Source organism: Psittacula echo, assembly GCF_963264785.1.
Source record: "Psittacula echo genome assembly, chromosome: 7".
NCBI lineage: Eukaryota > Metazoa > Chordata > Aves > Psittaciformes > Psittacidae > Psittacula > Psittacula echo.
The window spans coordinates 30,979,614-30,994,401 of NC_137740.1; positions in this window are offsets into that span (position 1 = coordinate 30,979,614).

The window sequence follows — 14,788 nt, forward strand, 5'->3', positions numbered from 1 at the left end:
TTTTTTCAAAGGCAGAAACTGTCACACCTCAGGCCTCAAAGTGCTGTCATTCCCTCATGTAGGCTCTCCTGCCTCCCATTCAGCAGCAAAACACTCTGTGCATTCACAAACTATTTTGAATATATGAAATATGAGCTTATGTGTTACATATTCATTAACAATATTTTCTGCACTTCCTGAATGAGTCAGACTGGAATCCCAGTTGACACCACAGCAAAAAAGCTTCTATAAACTTGCTCCAGTTTCTTATTAAAGTATTACATTATACATTACCTTTGTATTACTCAAAATATTTGTTTAGCTCAACACCAATAAAACCCACCTGGCCTTAATGGATTTATTCCTGCGTATTTTTTCAGCATCACAAGTGAGATGTCAATTTTCTACTTTTCTTCTAGGAGAAGCTTGGATCACCAGAGTTACTAAAGCTGCGATTTTGTCCTGAATGTGGTGTCTAACACTACAACGCATATTAGTAACAGGCCCCCCCCAACAAAACAACACAAAAATAAAACAAAAAACAACCCAACACAACCCCCCCCAAACCAAACCAAACCAAAATAAATAAACACACACACCCCCCCCCCCCCAAAGAAAAAAAAGCCCCAAGCCAGTCCAATTTACCTTCCCAGCTGGAAGATAAATTCTGCATTCTGCAAAGCAATTAACTGCTTTAAGAAGAATTAATATGCACTTTGAATTAGAGATGATGAACTGATCTGAGAAGCAGAAAAACTGTCAGAAACTTTTTATTCTGCCCCTCAGGTAAGGCTTGGCCAGGACAGTTGGGCAAAGCTCATGAAATGAAAAAAAAAAAAAAAAAAAAGCCTCCCTCACTCTTGCTCTGGGTGGATTTGTATCAGGGACAGCAGACATATTCCCATACAGCTGTCTAGCATCTCAATCTTTGAACATACGGGTCACATCATCTGCTTTGTGTCAGTTACAAGCTCACTCCAGCCAACACTGCTCTGCACCACACATCTTGGAGCTTCCTTAATACAGATCCTTTAGGAGACTCCAGTGGCTTCAGAGATCTTTTAGGAAGACACCAAGTACCAGCCTAAGTCCCAAGAGCAAGGAGGACTCACATATCCATTATGAGTGAGATGTCATAGCAGTAAAGTCCAGAGAGCCACTGCTACCCTATGAAGGGGAAAGGAAACCCCTTGGCTCTCTTGAAAAGGCATTGTATCCAAGAAACACACACAGGCTTTGACTTCACCTCCTGCATGAAGGAGAAAAATGTATCTCTGCTCCTAACTAGCTAGATTTTTTTTTCCCCTCTGTAGTATTCTATGTCTGCACCAACATGAGTACAAGATATTTAATAAGTCAAAACCAAACATTAACAAGACAGATACTAGGATAAAAACCCTCACACCATGTGCAGACACATAAACAACAGTGTGGTTTGTTGGTTTTATTAGAACCAAAACTAAAGACCAAGAAATTATCCTCTGGTGATAGCTCACCAACTTGTCCTCAGCTTCAGTCTAGTGGACAAATATCATCCAAAAAAGACAAGTGAATACAAGTGGATTCCTTTTTGGCAATCCAGGCAGAGACCAACAGCAAGAAGGCTGAACAAACTGTGCCGTTAGGACAGATGGTCCTGCTAACACAAAGCTGAAGTATATTTGACAGGTTACGTGGCTGTTTGCATAAGAATTGTGTAATTTAAGGTCTTTTCATGATTTTTTTTTTAAAATACCATCAATTTCATTTGAACACTTCTAAGAAAAAACGTGTTCATTTGTCCTGGTTCAAGTTCATATTCTTAATTGCAAACATTTGGACTGGAGACTCTCTTTATCCAGGTATAGAGATTTGATATAAAGTGCACCAAATCAGTGGAAAGACTCCTATAGTGTCTCTAATATCTCTAATATATATAACACCACTTATCAGTGGAAATGTCATTAAAACAGATGCTGTTTACAACAGTATTTCAACAATTCTTTTGATTACTTTCCCCCCACCAAAATCACATTCAACTTTTAGCCTGAATAAAATTATTGCAGTTTTCTGGATAAAGATAAATGTCAAAATTCAAACAAGCCTATATTTTTTCCAGGCACTTGATGCATCAAGAGTTTATATTTGAGGCATTTTTACTAGAGGGAGAGTTCAGGAGGTTACAGGACTGTTGGTGTCATAGCTTGGGAAAATGAGCTTTCACCATCTGAGCAGGGTGGGTGACAAGTTACACAGCAACACCTGCTGGCAAATCCACAAAGGAGAACATGTCAGCAGCCCTTGCAGAAACTGCATTTTGCAGGAGAAGCAATAATATCATAATCGTCAGGGGCCCGATCCTGCAAAGCCTCACCTGCCTCCTCCCTGCTCAATAATGTGCTTGAACTGTGTAAGAAGATTAAAGTAAGAAATAGATACAAAGGGAAAAGGGGCCTTAAAAGAAGAAAGATATACAGGAGTAGACAGAAATATAAGCAGGGGTACACTGGTAAGAGCTTTGACAAATTTATTAATAAATATTTGTAGGATTGGACCTCATGATTTTAATTTGTAATAATAAAAAGCAATTTCAGTCATGTGCGAAATGGCTTTCATTAGAAAGTTGTTACAGCCCCTTCCCCATCGCATCCTCTTTCTATGATGCTCAGAACACCTGTGCTATTAAGTTTTCTTTCCTTTCCTTGGATTTATTTTTCAAAGAAGAAAAAAATTAAGGAAGTAAAATTTGTTGACAGTCCCCCCAGTCAGCACAGTGGGTGTTCTACCTATGGGCTGTCACATTCTCCATGTTCATTTCTGGAGGTGCTAAATACATGCTGACAACAACATATGTTACCAGGCTTAAATGTGTGGGCTTTTTTATTTATTTATTTTTTACGTTGTAATTAAAGAGTGCTCACAACTTGGGGAAAAAAAAAAAAAAAACCCCACAAAAAAAACCCCAAACTAAAAACAAACCAGGTGAAAGCTGATTCTGCCCAGTGTATTTAACATTCATTTACATTCTCATTCTCAGTCTCATGATTTGGGTATTTCCCTAATGATGCACAGGAAGGAAAGGCAGGGGTAGAGAAGGGGAAAAGAAAAGATCCTATCTTCCAGACAACAGTTAAAAATAATATCAAATTTTAAAAATTACAGCATGCAGACTAAGCACTGGTCCTTTCTAGAATCACCCATTTCCCCCTGCATCTCCTTACTTGTATTTGAGCTTTTTGTTTATTCCAGTCTCTTATTTTAATCTCTTTAGTCCTGCCAAGCATGTTACACGTGGTCTCCGAAGGAGCACTTCCTATACGCATTGTTCTACAATAGGACTCACCTATTCATCTGTATTAAAGTTTGGACTTATCCTATTAATTATAGTAGTATTCTTTTTGCCTGTTTAATATATCACACTATTATTCATCAAAACCTATATACTGTTCTTCAGGGCAGCACAATGTTAACAGTCTGCACATATAGACAAACCAGAGGAAAGTGGTATACTTGAGCACAATTTATCAAGCTACTTTTTTATGTAACTGTCCTGTACAATATATTCAAATATCTTTGGTCAGCTGAAATAAAGTTTGATCATGAAACCAATTAGAAGTCTCTCTAGGGAATAAATTTGATTACCTGCATATCAACAAATATGTGATGGAGTATATTAAAAGCAAGTAATACTATTTCATGTATGATCAAACTATTACACACTAAGTATATATAAAAAGGAAAAATAAAAATCAAAGCTGCAGAAAAACATTTTTTCTCAGTCTGTTCCACAAATATGATGCAAATGATGGTTTTAGCTACCCTATTTTAGTTCTAAGCAAGTTTGAAACACTGAGATGAAAAAAAAAAAAAAAGTATTTCCTTGTTTTCTCCACAAAATTCCAGCTTTATGAGATAAGGCTTCCTTAATTAAGGATAAAAAAATCCCAAACCAAAAAATTAAAATCTGAAGAAAATGCAAATGAGTTGACAGCATTTAAGACAAATCAAACCCCTGTTACTTCCCCTCCCCACGGGTCTACTGGACTGTGTACCAGCACAGGCAGGCATTCACATACTCCAGAAAGGGAAGTCATATGTGCCCCAACTCTGATAAAGAAGTGAAGATATGGCAGGATTCATTTTGGCACAGTGCTGCTGCAATATGCTGCAATTGATCTTCAACTTCAGAGGTGGTGGGAAAATATTGTGCTGCTCAGTTCTGGGCATTTATATTTTAGCCAGTTAAAAAAACAGACTTCACTGCATATGCCAAATATTTGCCTTCATTGAGAACTAAGCCAAGGAAAATTGACATGATAAAACAGCCCATCTGTGAGTTGGATCTGCTGCTCAGAGCAACAATTTTGGGACTGCTTCCTCAGTATTTTTCCTCAGACACAGAATGGCAACACTTAGAGATATAAGTGTGGGTTCAGAAACTAAGTGAAGTCCATCCTGGAACACAATTTTAAAAACCTTTATTAAAGGATGTTGCCTCCTTCTCCTCCTTCTAGCTATCAGGAAAAAAAAAAAGAAAAAAAGAAAAAAAAAAAAAAGAAAACCCCACATCTTCTGAACAGTTAGCTTTAGACAACAGAAATATCTTCTCTGTCATAATACACCCTAACCATGGCATGGTAATGTTAAAAATTTTTACTTTGCATCTAGTTTCCTTATACACCAGGACTGTGTTTCTACAACTTAAAATGATCCAAAACTATGTATCACATGTAGAAAGTCAGATATTTTATTAGGCAGAATGATATCTGCTAAAATAATGCATGCTTAAAGAAATAGTACATGTCAGTCAGCCACCAAATGCACATGCCCCCCCCCGGTTAAACTCTACGCAGAGTTTCCTTACATATTAGATTCCGCTCCAGCCTCCACATAGGGTTAAAATACAGATGCTGTGAATGGAATGTATAATCCTTAAGGCCCTAGAGCATTAAGACATATCTGCTCCTTAGGGTCCATCTCTGTCCATAATCAATTTCTTCCCTTGGAGAACATTAATTGTCTCTAATGATAGCTTTCCATCAGTACATCCTTGATCTTAAAAGGCCTGTACAGCTTTTTCCTTTATTCAATCAAATCATCTCTACAATTGCCCTCCTTTAGTAAGATAATACCTTTTAAGCCTTGTATTTTAATATAAAAAAAATAAGAGGTAGCAGCAAATTCTAATGGAAGTGCTAACATTTGAGAACCAGGATGATGGCTTCCATTATCCTAAATAATGTTTGAAGATTACGGAAAGCACTGTGTTTCAAAAGGTGGAAACTAATCCCCCACTTTCAAATTATTCCTTGGACAAAAATCTGTTCTGACATTAGGAATTTTTGTGCCCCAGCTACAGTACTGTATACTTAAATATTTGAATATGAAAGATAATTTTCAGCTCTGGAGGGGAAAAAGCAAATAATTACTATTTATAAGCAGTAAATGCTGAATAATTTGAGAAATTGACAACCTTAAACACAGAAGCCCTTTATTTTTTCATTCTCCTGTACAGGGGTGGCTTAGCTGTTCACTCAAACCAATATAACTCCAATCAGAAGTTTCTAAAATTATTTAATTTCATGATGGGTCAAAAAACTCAATCTCCTAGTGACCCACTAATGTTTCTTGCTTTCCCCACCCCCTTCTCTTCCTTGTACATGCTTTTCAAAAGGCGTGGAAATTCAATTTTTTTGCCATTCAACTGATTTGTTTCCATTCAAATAGAGGATTTTTCTTGCACTTCATTATCTAGATTGCCCAGCACCAATCTGTGTTTCCACCCATATTCTAAAATGCTTTTGTTCAAAATGGCACTACTGTTTATAATGGCTCAAGGACATTGAATGAGGCATTAATGGTATAAAAAACCTGAAATCTGTCAAATTCTTTGCTTGGTATTTTTTTATATCCAGCATGAGCATAACAGAATTTTGGTGACACAAATTTAGTATCATTTTAATCTAAGCAGGGCCATGGAGAAGCTTTTCTGGTTTTTACTAACTGTAATATTAGAGCCTTCCTCTTACTCAAAAATCATTACACACACACATAAGTAAATAAATAAATAAATACATAAACCCAGGAGATATACAATCAGGAAACTTACGAAAAAAAATAACAAATATGAACTGTGTGGATTTTCTTTTCATTCTGACACAAGCACACATATTACTTTCACTGATGTTCATTTTACTATTTGGTATTTTGCAAAATATTGATGGCAAAAGCAGTAGGAGAAAAAATAATACTAGAAATGTGAAAAAAATAAGAAATATAGGCAGGTAGATATAATCAATCCAACAGCTATCAAACCTAAACAAAACAAAACAGGGGGAAAGGAAAAGGAGACCAGTTAACAACCTAGATAAGAGATGAAAATTGCCAGTGAGGCAGATCAAGTTTATTCAATGCCCTGATAAGCACCTATTTGCTCTTCCCCATAATGCTCTCTCAGTATTTATAAATTATCATTTAATTATGCTGGCAAGTGGTAATTGTCAAATAAAGCTCAGATAGGCATAAGCCCTCAGGCTGCACATGACAGAAAAATATCTGTTAAAGCTGGGCTGATTCACACGCTTAGGAAATCATTTCCTTTCTTCTTTTTATCCTTGCCAACAAATTATGTGAACTGGCACTTTGTGCTTTGTAGGCATTTTGAAGTCTATGCAGATTACAGGAAAGAAAAATTAGTTGTTTCAGTATCTACCATTCCTAAATTATTCTGCTGATTTAAGACACCATGTTCTGTTTCAACAAAAGAGTGCCAAAGATCAAGGAATCAGAGCTTTCCTCTGCTTAGAATTTATGCCCAGGGTCACTTTCAATTGGGTAAATCAAGATTTGGGGAATTACTGAATACTGTGCATAATAGATTTGATACAGAGTAATAGTTAAAATATGACATTTATCCCATTAGGATAGAAACACTAAGCAATATTTTTTAGAAGTCTGTTACTACTTAGATTCAATTATAGACCCATTAAACATTCTCTGATACACACACACTGACGCAGACACCAGATTTGAAGGGTTTCTTAGTTCACAGCATACATATCCAAATATTGACATGTATAGACAAAATAAGTGGAAAAAAGCTTAGTGCTAAATAACAATAAAATCAGAATCTTAAGAACTTTGACCTGGAACATGTCTCTGACCAACAGAAATAGCAGATTTGTAGCAAGTTGCTATAACATTTGCTATTAATGTCATTGCTTGATTATTACTGCCAGAAAGCACCAACATTCTAGTTTTTCTCTGTTCAGTTATTGTAAGGCAGGAACTCAGAGTGACAGACAACTAAAATTAGCATATTAAGTCTCTTCCCCTGCAACTGCAATACTGGATGCTACTTTATGGGTGCACTTTTGTGCACGATAGGTCTCTGCTGAAATATTTGAGGTACTTTGGCTTACCAGGAGCCCAAAACAAGTCTCAGTCTCCCCTTTCTTTGAACCTAAGCTTATATGGTTTTTTTCCTCTCCCTCATTTAGCAGAGTTGTATATAATTTTTCTTTTATTTTTATGCATACGCTATGCAATTAACTTATATTTAAATCTGAGCTGTTATTAGTTAGTTGATATCAGATATGAGGCTTCTACCTACGATATTGGTACACCCTGCATTATCTCAAACCAGTTTGAAGAAGTCACTGAGCTTCCTGAATCTTTCAGGAGCAACTTGCTGATAAAGCAACTTAGAATTTTTCAGAAAAAACTCTTTTTCTTTCAGGCTGCCAGTAACCCACAACTATTACCATAGACAGTATTCACTCAGCAACAGCCATAACACTATTTATTATGGCAAGAAACACTGGGTAAAGGAGGAGCTGTACAGGACAGTATTCTAACTTTAACGGAACAATTACACACTCTTTTCTTCCAATTTAGAGGTTTCATGGCTTCAGTCAATGAGCAACACTGCCTATAGACTGCTTCACACAGATACTTCTTGCTGCTTCAGAGCAGCTGTAAAATTATTGCTCAACAACAAGCCCTTTCTCATTGCCAGAATGATCTACTGTCACTTCTCCTGGTCTCATGAAAAACATCATCTTCCTCAGGAGACTCACTTGGAGAATTTGTGCCCCAGGCCCCAGGGGTTAGATAACACAGAGGTTGGCCAAGCAGTGTAATTCACAGGTTATAGCAGATATTCAAGTACCACATAGCCAGAAAATATCTACTGGCACTGTTGCAGCCAGAACAAGCTAGTGTCTAACATACAGCATCCGTAGCAAAGTAGATAATGATTCTCAAAAGAATAGCTTTTAGCCACATTGATCTGTCATCAAAGCTACTACAAAGACAACTACATGGTCCTAAAAATACATACACTATAGTTTTGAAGCTCCCTACCAATTCCCAAAAATAGATTCAGGAAGCGACTAGTCATTCTATCAAAAACATGCTTAACACATTGAAAAAGAAATAGGAAAAACTCAAACAGGAACACTTTTTCATATATAGATCCTGCATTCAGAAATTCCAGACATTAATTCCTGCAGGGGAGCATTGCTTCCTGGTACCAGGCCTGTGGGTACAGTGAATTAATACCAAACGAGACACTTATGCTCAAGAATTGCTGTAGGACAATCTGGAGAACTTTTGCCTTGGTAGCTTTGCTCCTGATCTGCAGGTTCCAGCTAGTGTCTTATCTGCAAAGTCATCAGATCTTGGATGAGACTGTGATTCTTTTTTTTTTTTTGCCTCATAAGATTGTAAAACATATATATTAATCTGTTGAGCAGTGTTTATTTCAATTTTCATTCATTTAGATCAGTTAAAGAGAAAAGAATGAAACTGCTTTTGTAACATCAAAGTACTCAACCAGCTGTAAGGAACTACTACACAATTGACAAAGAAAGATACTGCAAAAACATTTAGTGAGCTCTAATATTTATCCTGATGTAAGTTTTCTGCTTACAGCTGGTCAAAAAAAATTTACCTCTAAATGACTTGGTTTTTGCTGTCCACAGCACCCCCCCTCAAAAAAAAAAAAAAAAAAAAAATTTCACACTAACACCTGTGGAAAAGTTATTACAAGAAGTCTTTTCTAACCTAAGTGATTCTCTGATTTGAAGACTGTAAGGAACTATACACCATACTGTTAGGTGAAGAGGATCTTCACACATCAACATTATTTTCATTCTCCTTTCAATAATTTGGGTTTTGCAGGTCTTTCCAGGTACTTGGTAGAATTAGCAGACATCCCATAAGTAAGAAACAGGAATTATATTACCCTTAAAAAATATGCTGTTAATCTACACATACTTTGACATCTTTAATTACAAAGCTGATTGAGGAAGATTTATCATATTGCCAATTATAAATAGCAACACAGGGAACTCTGAAAGCTTCAGCTGTAGGTGAAATCTGCAAACTCACAATCTTTTCTATTAGCAAAGAGTAATAGTGTTGTTGCTATCATAATTTTTGTATTTATGAGTCTTTGCTTGTACAGTAATATTTTGTTGCATTTACACAACATGTAACATTATCTAAAGTTACTGCCATAACTCTATCTAGAGAGTAACAGTGTGAGGAACAGATTCCTGTACTGCATAAATTACTACTGTTCAAATTTGTGAATTGATATTACAATAGACTTCCAAGCTGGAGCAAAAAGTGCCTGACAGCACACTTCTTTCTACTGGTCTAATCAGACTCTCCCTTCTCCCTCCCCTCTTTTTTCTAGAGTAGTAACTTCTAGTCTTGCTGACTTTTCTATCAAGTTTGGTAGGACTTGTCCATAAATGAAACCAGAATAAGGACCAGAATTCAAACATGTGGTTTGAGCTTCAGAACGTCCCCACCCATGGTCATATCCTCTGCACTCAATGCAGTAGATTTTAATTTTTAGTTTTTAATCTGTTTTTCAATATATTGGTTCAGTTTTCATTTCAATTGTCCAAATAAATTAATAATATTAAGGTCATCTTAAAGATAGTTTAACACATCCCAGAAGTTTATTTATAAAACTCATGGGAAGATAATGAAAAGTCTTCCTGAAAAATCATGTTAGACTGGGAAACATGGATTGACCAGCTATAAAAGTAATAACTCAGTAACAGCTACACTCTCAAGGATTTTCTTTATGAAAGTATTTCATCACATACATAAACAGTGATTGTTAGTTTAATACAACAGCATGAAAACACATAGATTGCACCAAATTTGAAATTAAGTCAGCATGGTCTATATCATGACAGTGAGAGCAGAAATATTCCCCCTCCACCCTCTACCCTTGCCCAGAACTTTCTGGAGGGACTAGTTTGAAAATGTGAAGCCACATGCAGACATAGCATGAAACTGCAGAAATGAAAATACAATTTTTTCTTAGAAATAGTTTATCTGAAAACATTCAGGTGAAAGTTGTATCTCCTAATCACAGAATTGTATCTTACTTTTTAGGGGCACTTTAGGGAGAAAGATCTTGCTATAGAAATAAGCCTCTATTTTTTCAATCCCTATTGAACATTAGGTTATTGAAAACTGGAGCTTAGCTAGCTTATAATACAAAAATTTTAATTTACATTGATTAAAAATTATGTATGTGGAAAAGTGGCACTCTCACACTGGAAGTATATACTGAAATATTAGTTTCTTTGGAAATAGCAGGTATTTTGACATACAGTACATTTCACCACCATGTTAGCATGTACACTTGTAATTTATTTTCTTTGCTCATGGAGCAATTTCCTTTTTTCTTAAGACTTAAGACTATGCTAACACAAGCTCACTCACACCCATTCTCAAAGGGCGTTCCCCAGAAACAAGAAACAGCACATGCCATAACTACTGCTCAAAAACAGAGCATGACCAGTGGCTGGCACTTGCTGCCAAAAAGGCTGTGTAAGGTTGCAATCTGTCCAACTTCGCTAAGTATGGAAACCAATTTGGGCTTATTTATTTTCCACCAATCTTCACAAAACTTTTATGAACACATGTATTTGATATTGCTATATTTCTTTCAAATCTGGTTGAGTTTAGCCAACAAGTGTCAATGGTACTGGGGAGAATACAGACATGGGAAGAGGCAGCATCACTGCACCACAGTAAACAAAGCTACAAATTTCTAAAAGGTTCACATCAAGAGATCTGGAATCAGCTTTTTGATTTATTTACACAGTGAAGATCACTTATTTGAATTTACAACCTGTTGAGAGACCACAAGAAAGAAGATACTGTGAAAGTACTAAGCATGTTTATCTGGCTGTTCTTCAAAATAGAGCATACATAAACAAGTCAGACAGCAAAGGAATCCTTCATGAGCACCAAGCCAAGATTCCCAGCCTCTGTGCAGAATTATATCCTGCAGTTACATCTGCAGTGAGGTCACCTGGGCAATTACAACCTTTTCCTCTTGTAAGGACAGGGACCATTCAGGACAGACAGCAGGCTGGGGGCTAAGGACCTTGAGGATGTTCATAGCACGCACTGGGTGTTTTTTACTGTTTCAAGAGATCTAAAATGTGCTAATATTAACCAAGCACATATTTCTCTTTCTAAAAAGCAGTTGTTGCCTAGTCCACAGTCTCTGGAAGGTGTTAACTTGATATGTGTTGACAAAATTAAACCTCTGCTTTAATTTTAGATCTTAGAAATTCTGATTGGCTTGCATAGGGTGCAGCCAAGAGGAGCTTAGACAAGTCTTCATGTGTTGCTAGCATAGCTCAGCACAGCCAACAGGACTACACGATGATGGAAAAGGATCTGCAGCAAAGCTGCAAGACAGCCTCAGAGGAAGGTCCTGTCCTCCCAGAGGAAGACTCAAGAGACGTGTGCATGAGGTGAGGTTGTTTGGGACTTGCTGTTGCTTGGGAATTCCCTTGTGAGGTTAAAGGATGTTACTACCTTTCCTCTTTGCAAGGAAGTTGCACACTGTGTCCTTTAAGCTAGTGTCTCCTCTTAGTGATAATCATGAACAGCAGGAAAAGAAAAAACCCAACAAACCAAACCACCAAAACAACCCAAACCCCAAACAGACTTCAGAATTTTGTCATGTGAAAGTATTTTAAAGTTAAATTTAAAGAATATTGTTTGGACTTGATGAAACTTTCCTCTACCCCTCTCCCTCCCACATGTTTTTTCCCTCCCACTCTCCATGTATTTTTCACATAATTTAGCTGGGTTTATCTTTTTATATTCTTTAGAAAGGTATTAATGAGCATCCTGCAATTAACTTAGATTATGAAAACACAGAAAATAGATGTGGTTAGGAAACTGTTGCAATTTGTCAAGATTCCTTGGGGAAAAATTATTACAAATGGGAAAGTACTTGAAAGATAATACAAAACAACTTCATAATTGAACCAAAATTTAATAGTGTTTTCAGGTATTTTCTAACATATGCTTGAATTTTTTCATGTTATAAATGAAAAAGATTCCCCCCCCCACATCAGTTATACGCTAACATCTAAGTGGAAAACAAAATATAAGTAATTTTTTAACTATTGGGTTTGTGCAATTTTTGTACGAAACTTAGCATGCCTGAAAAATTATAGCGCTCATTCTGTGTATACAGCTTTTAACATTTCATTAGGAAACTACTTTGCTGCCAATACAGCAGCATAGAATAAGCTGTCCAATTTCTAATGCAGCTTTTCCATTTTAAGAAACACAAAACTGATATTTTTCTCTAATTCCTACATTATTATATAACAGGATGTTTATCAGTGTTCTTCAAATGCATTCTGTGCTGAACTCTGTCTTCAATTAAATATTCAAAAGAAACTGGTAAGACCATCTAGTCAGATCTTTTCTATAGTCTGGGCCATAGAATTTCAGTTATTCCTGTACTGAGCCAAATAATATGTTTGTGACTGCCTCATCTTTTCTCTCTGGAGAGAGTGTATTTTCCTTTCTTTTCCATTAATATCCTGATTAATATATCTTCTTCTTCACTCAAGTCTGGCTTTCATTGTGACATATCATTTTGCTTCAGTAAGTAAATATATAAAATGTATATCCAAAGTCAGGTTTGAAAGCCACGTAACAACTGACCTATTACAAACAATGGGACTTCTATAGTGGATAGCTTTGCCAGGATTAGTGTGTTTCGATGAGATAATCAACTATGCATTTTGTGACCAGCTCACTCACATCCTGGCAAAATGATCTTGCTGCGAAGCAGACTGTATGCTTCACTACCAGGAAATGGACAATGACAGATAGTCTGCATTTCCATTTACACGTATCCTTAATTGTTGTCACTGAAAAAGACGTGCCAGATACTGACACAACAGATCATTCAAAATAAGTTATGTATTCATGTTAAGCGTTATTTATCTAGACTGCAAAGCAAAACAAATATTGCTCTTTCTCTCCCCCCTTCCTAATTAGCTGATTGTTTCAAATGCTTTTTGTTAGGGATTCAGCAATTTATGTTCTTTAAGCTTGTCATAAAGATAACACTTATTATGAACTATGCTAAGAATACAGCCCTAATTCAGATTCCTTTCTTTTCTAGCTACACCATAATGAAGATGTTTGCAGGATTCATTTATTTGATTCTGTCCAGGAAACCTCATAAAACGTATTTAAAAATAAACACAATAAAACAACCATGCTCAAAACATCACTGGCATTTTGTTTGCGTGTGACATCTTAATAGCAGTGATATGGAGCACTGTTAAAATTTGGTAAAAGAAAAAAAGCTGCATTAGCTGATAGGAAATTGGAAAAGAATAGTCTAGCTAATGCTATTTAAGAAAAGCTGCAAATATTCTGCTATAAACCTACCTCATTAAGGCAGCTTTCAAAAGGTAAACAAAAGAACCTCCCAAATCCCTAAAGGTTAGAGATAATAAAAGGAAATTCTTCAAAACAATTGCATAATAAGAGAGATGTCTAACACTGGAAACCCTCCGAATAAAATTAATTTATAATATAGTGATTGTTACTTTATCTATATGTATTCATTTATTTATTTTAATTCTGGTCTTTCATTTTCTAAGCCAAGACCATTCATCTTGACCACATCATGAAGTCAGAAAGGGCTTCCTCCTCAATGAGGGAGAAGAGTTGGTCTGGGTCCCCAAATACCAACACTCTCACCCTTCATTCTGCCCCCCTCAAATTTCTTAATGACCATGGCTTCGTCAAAACAGGCAATTAAAAGATTAGTAAGGATGCTAAGTGAGAAATATTTCACAACCCTGAAGACAGATCAAACATGGTTGTATATAACACACAGACCATAACACAGAAACACGATGTACAGAAGAGACCTGCTCTGTATAATCAAAGTCAATTAAAAAAAACCCCAAACCACCATACCTGATTGCTTTTAAAAACATAATCTAGTTTCAAAACATAGTTGTCACAGTTCTGATTTTATACTGTATTTCTTGGATAAAATCTCTTTTCATGACAATCAGTGAAACAGCCTATTTCCACAATTTCTTACAGTCCAGCAGGCAGGCCTACCTCTTCAGCCTTGTTAATTATGAATCCTTTCTGTGATGTTAACAGATTATTCAACTTTGAATGAGCATCCAAAATTATTAAGTAACACCTTGTTTAATATGACAGTTTTGTGATTTTATATATGAAATACTTAATTTGCTTAAAAATGTGTAAACAATAAAAGAACCTTCATGTGTAGTATCAGCTCTTTTCCAACATAAGCGATAGTGTAGGCAAGTCTTTCATTTCTTTGTGGGTGGTTTATTTTTTTGACAATTCAGCCTAACATCAGCTTAACTCCATCTCCACTAGGTCAGTACACACAGGTACTACGGATGTGATAACAGATGGCAATACAACTGAATTTTGCATTTAGGCAATATAAACAGTCAGCGTCAATCTATAGCAGCTTCCA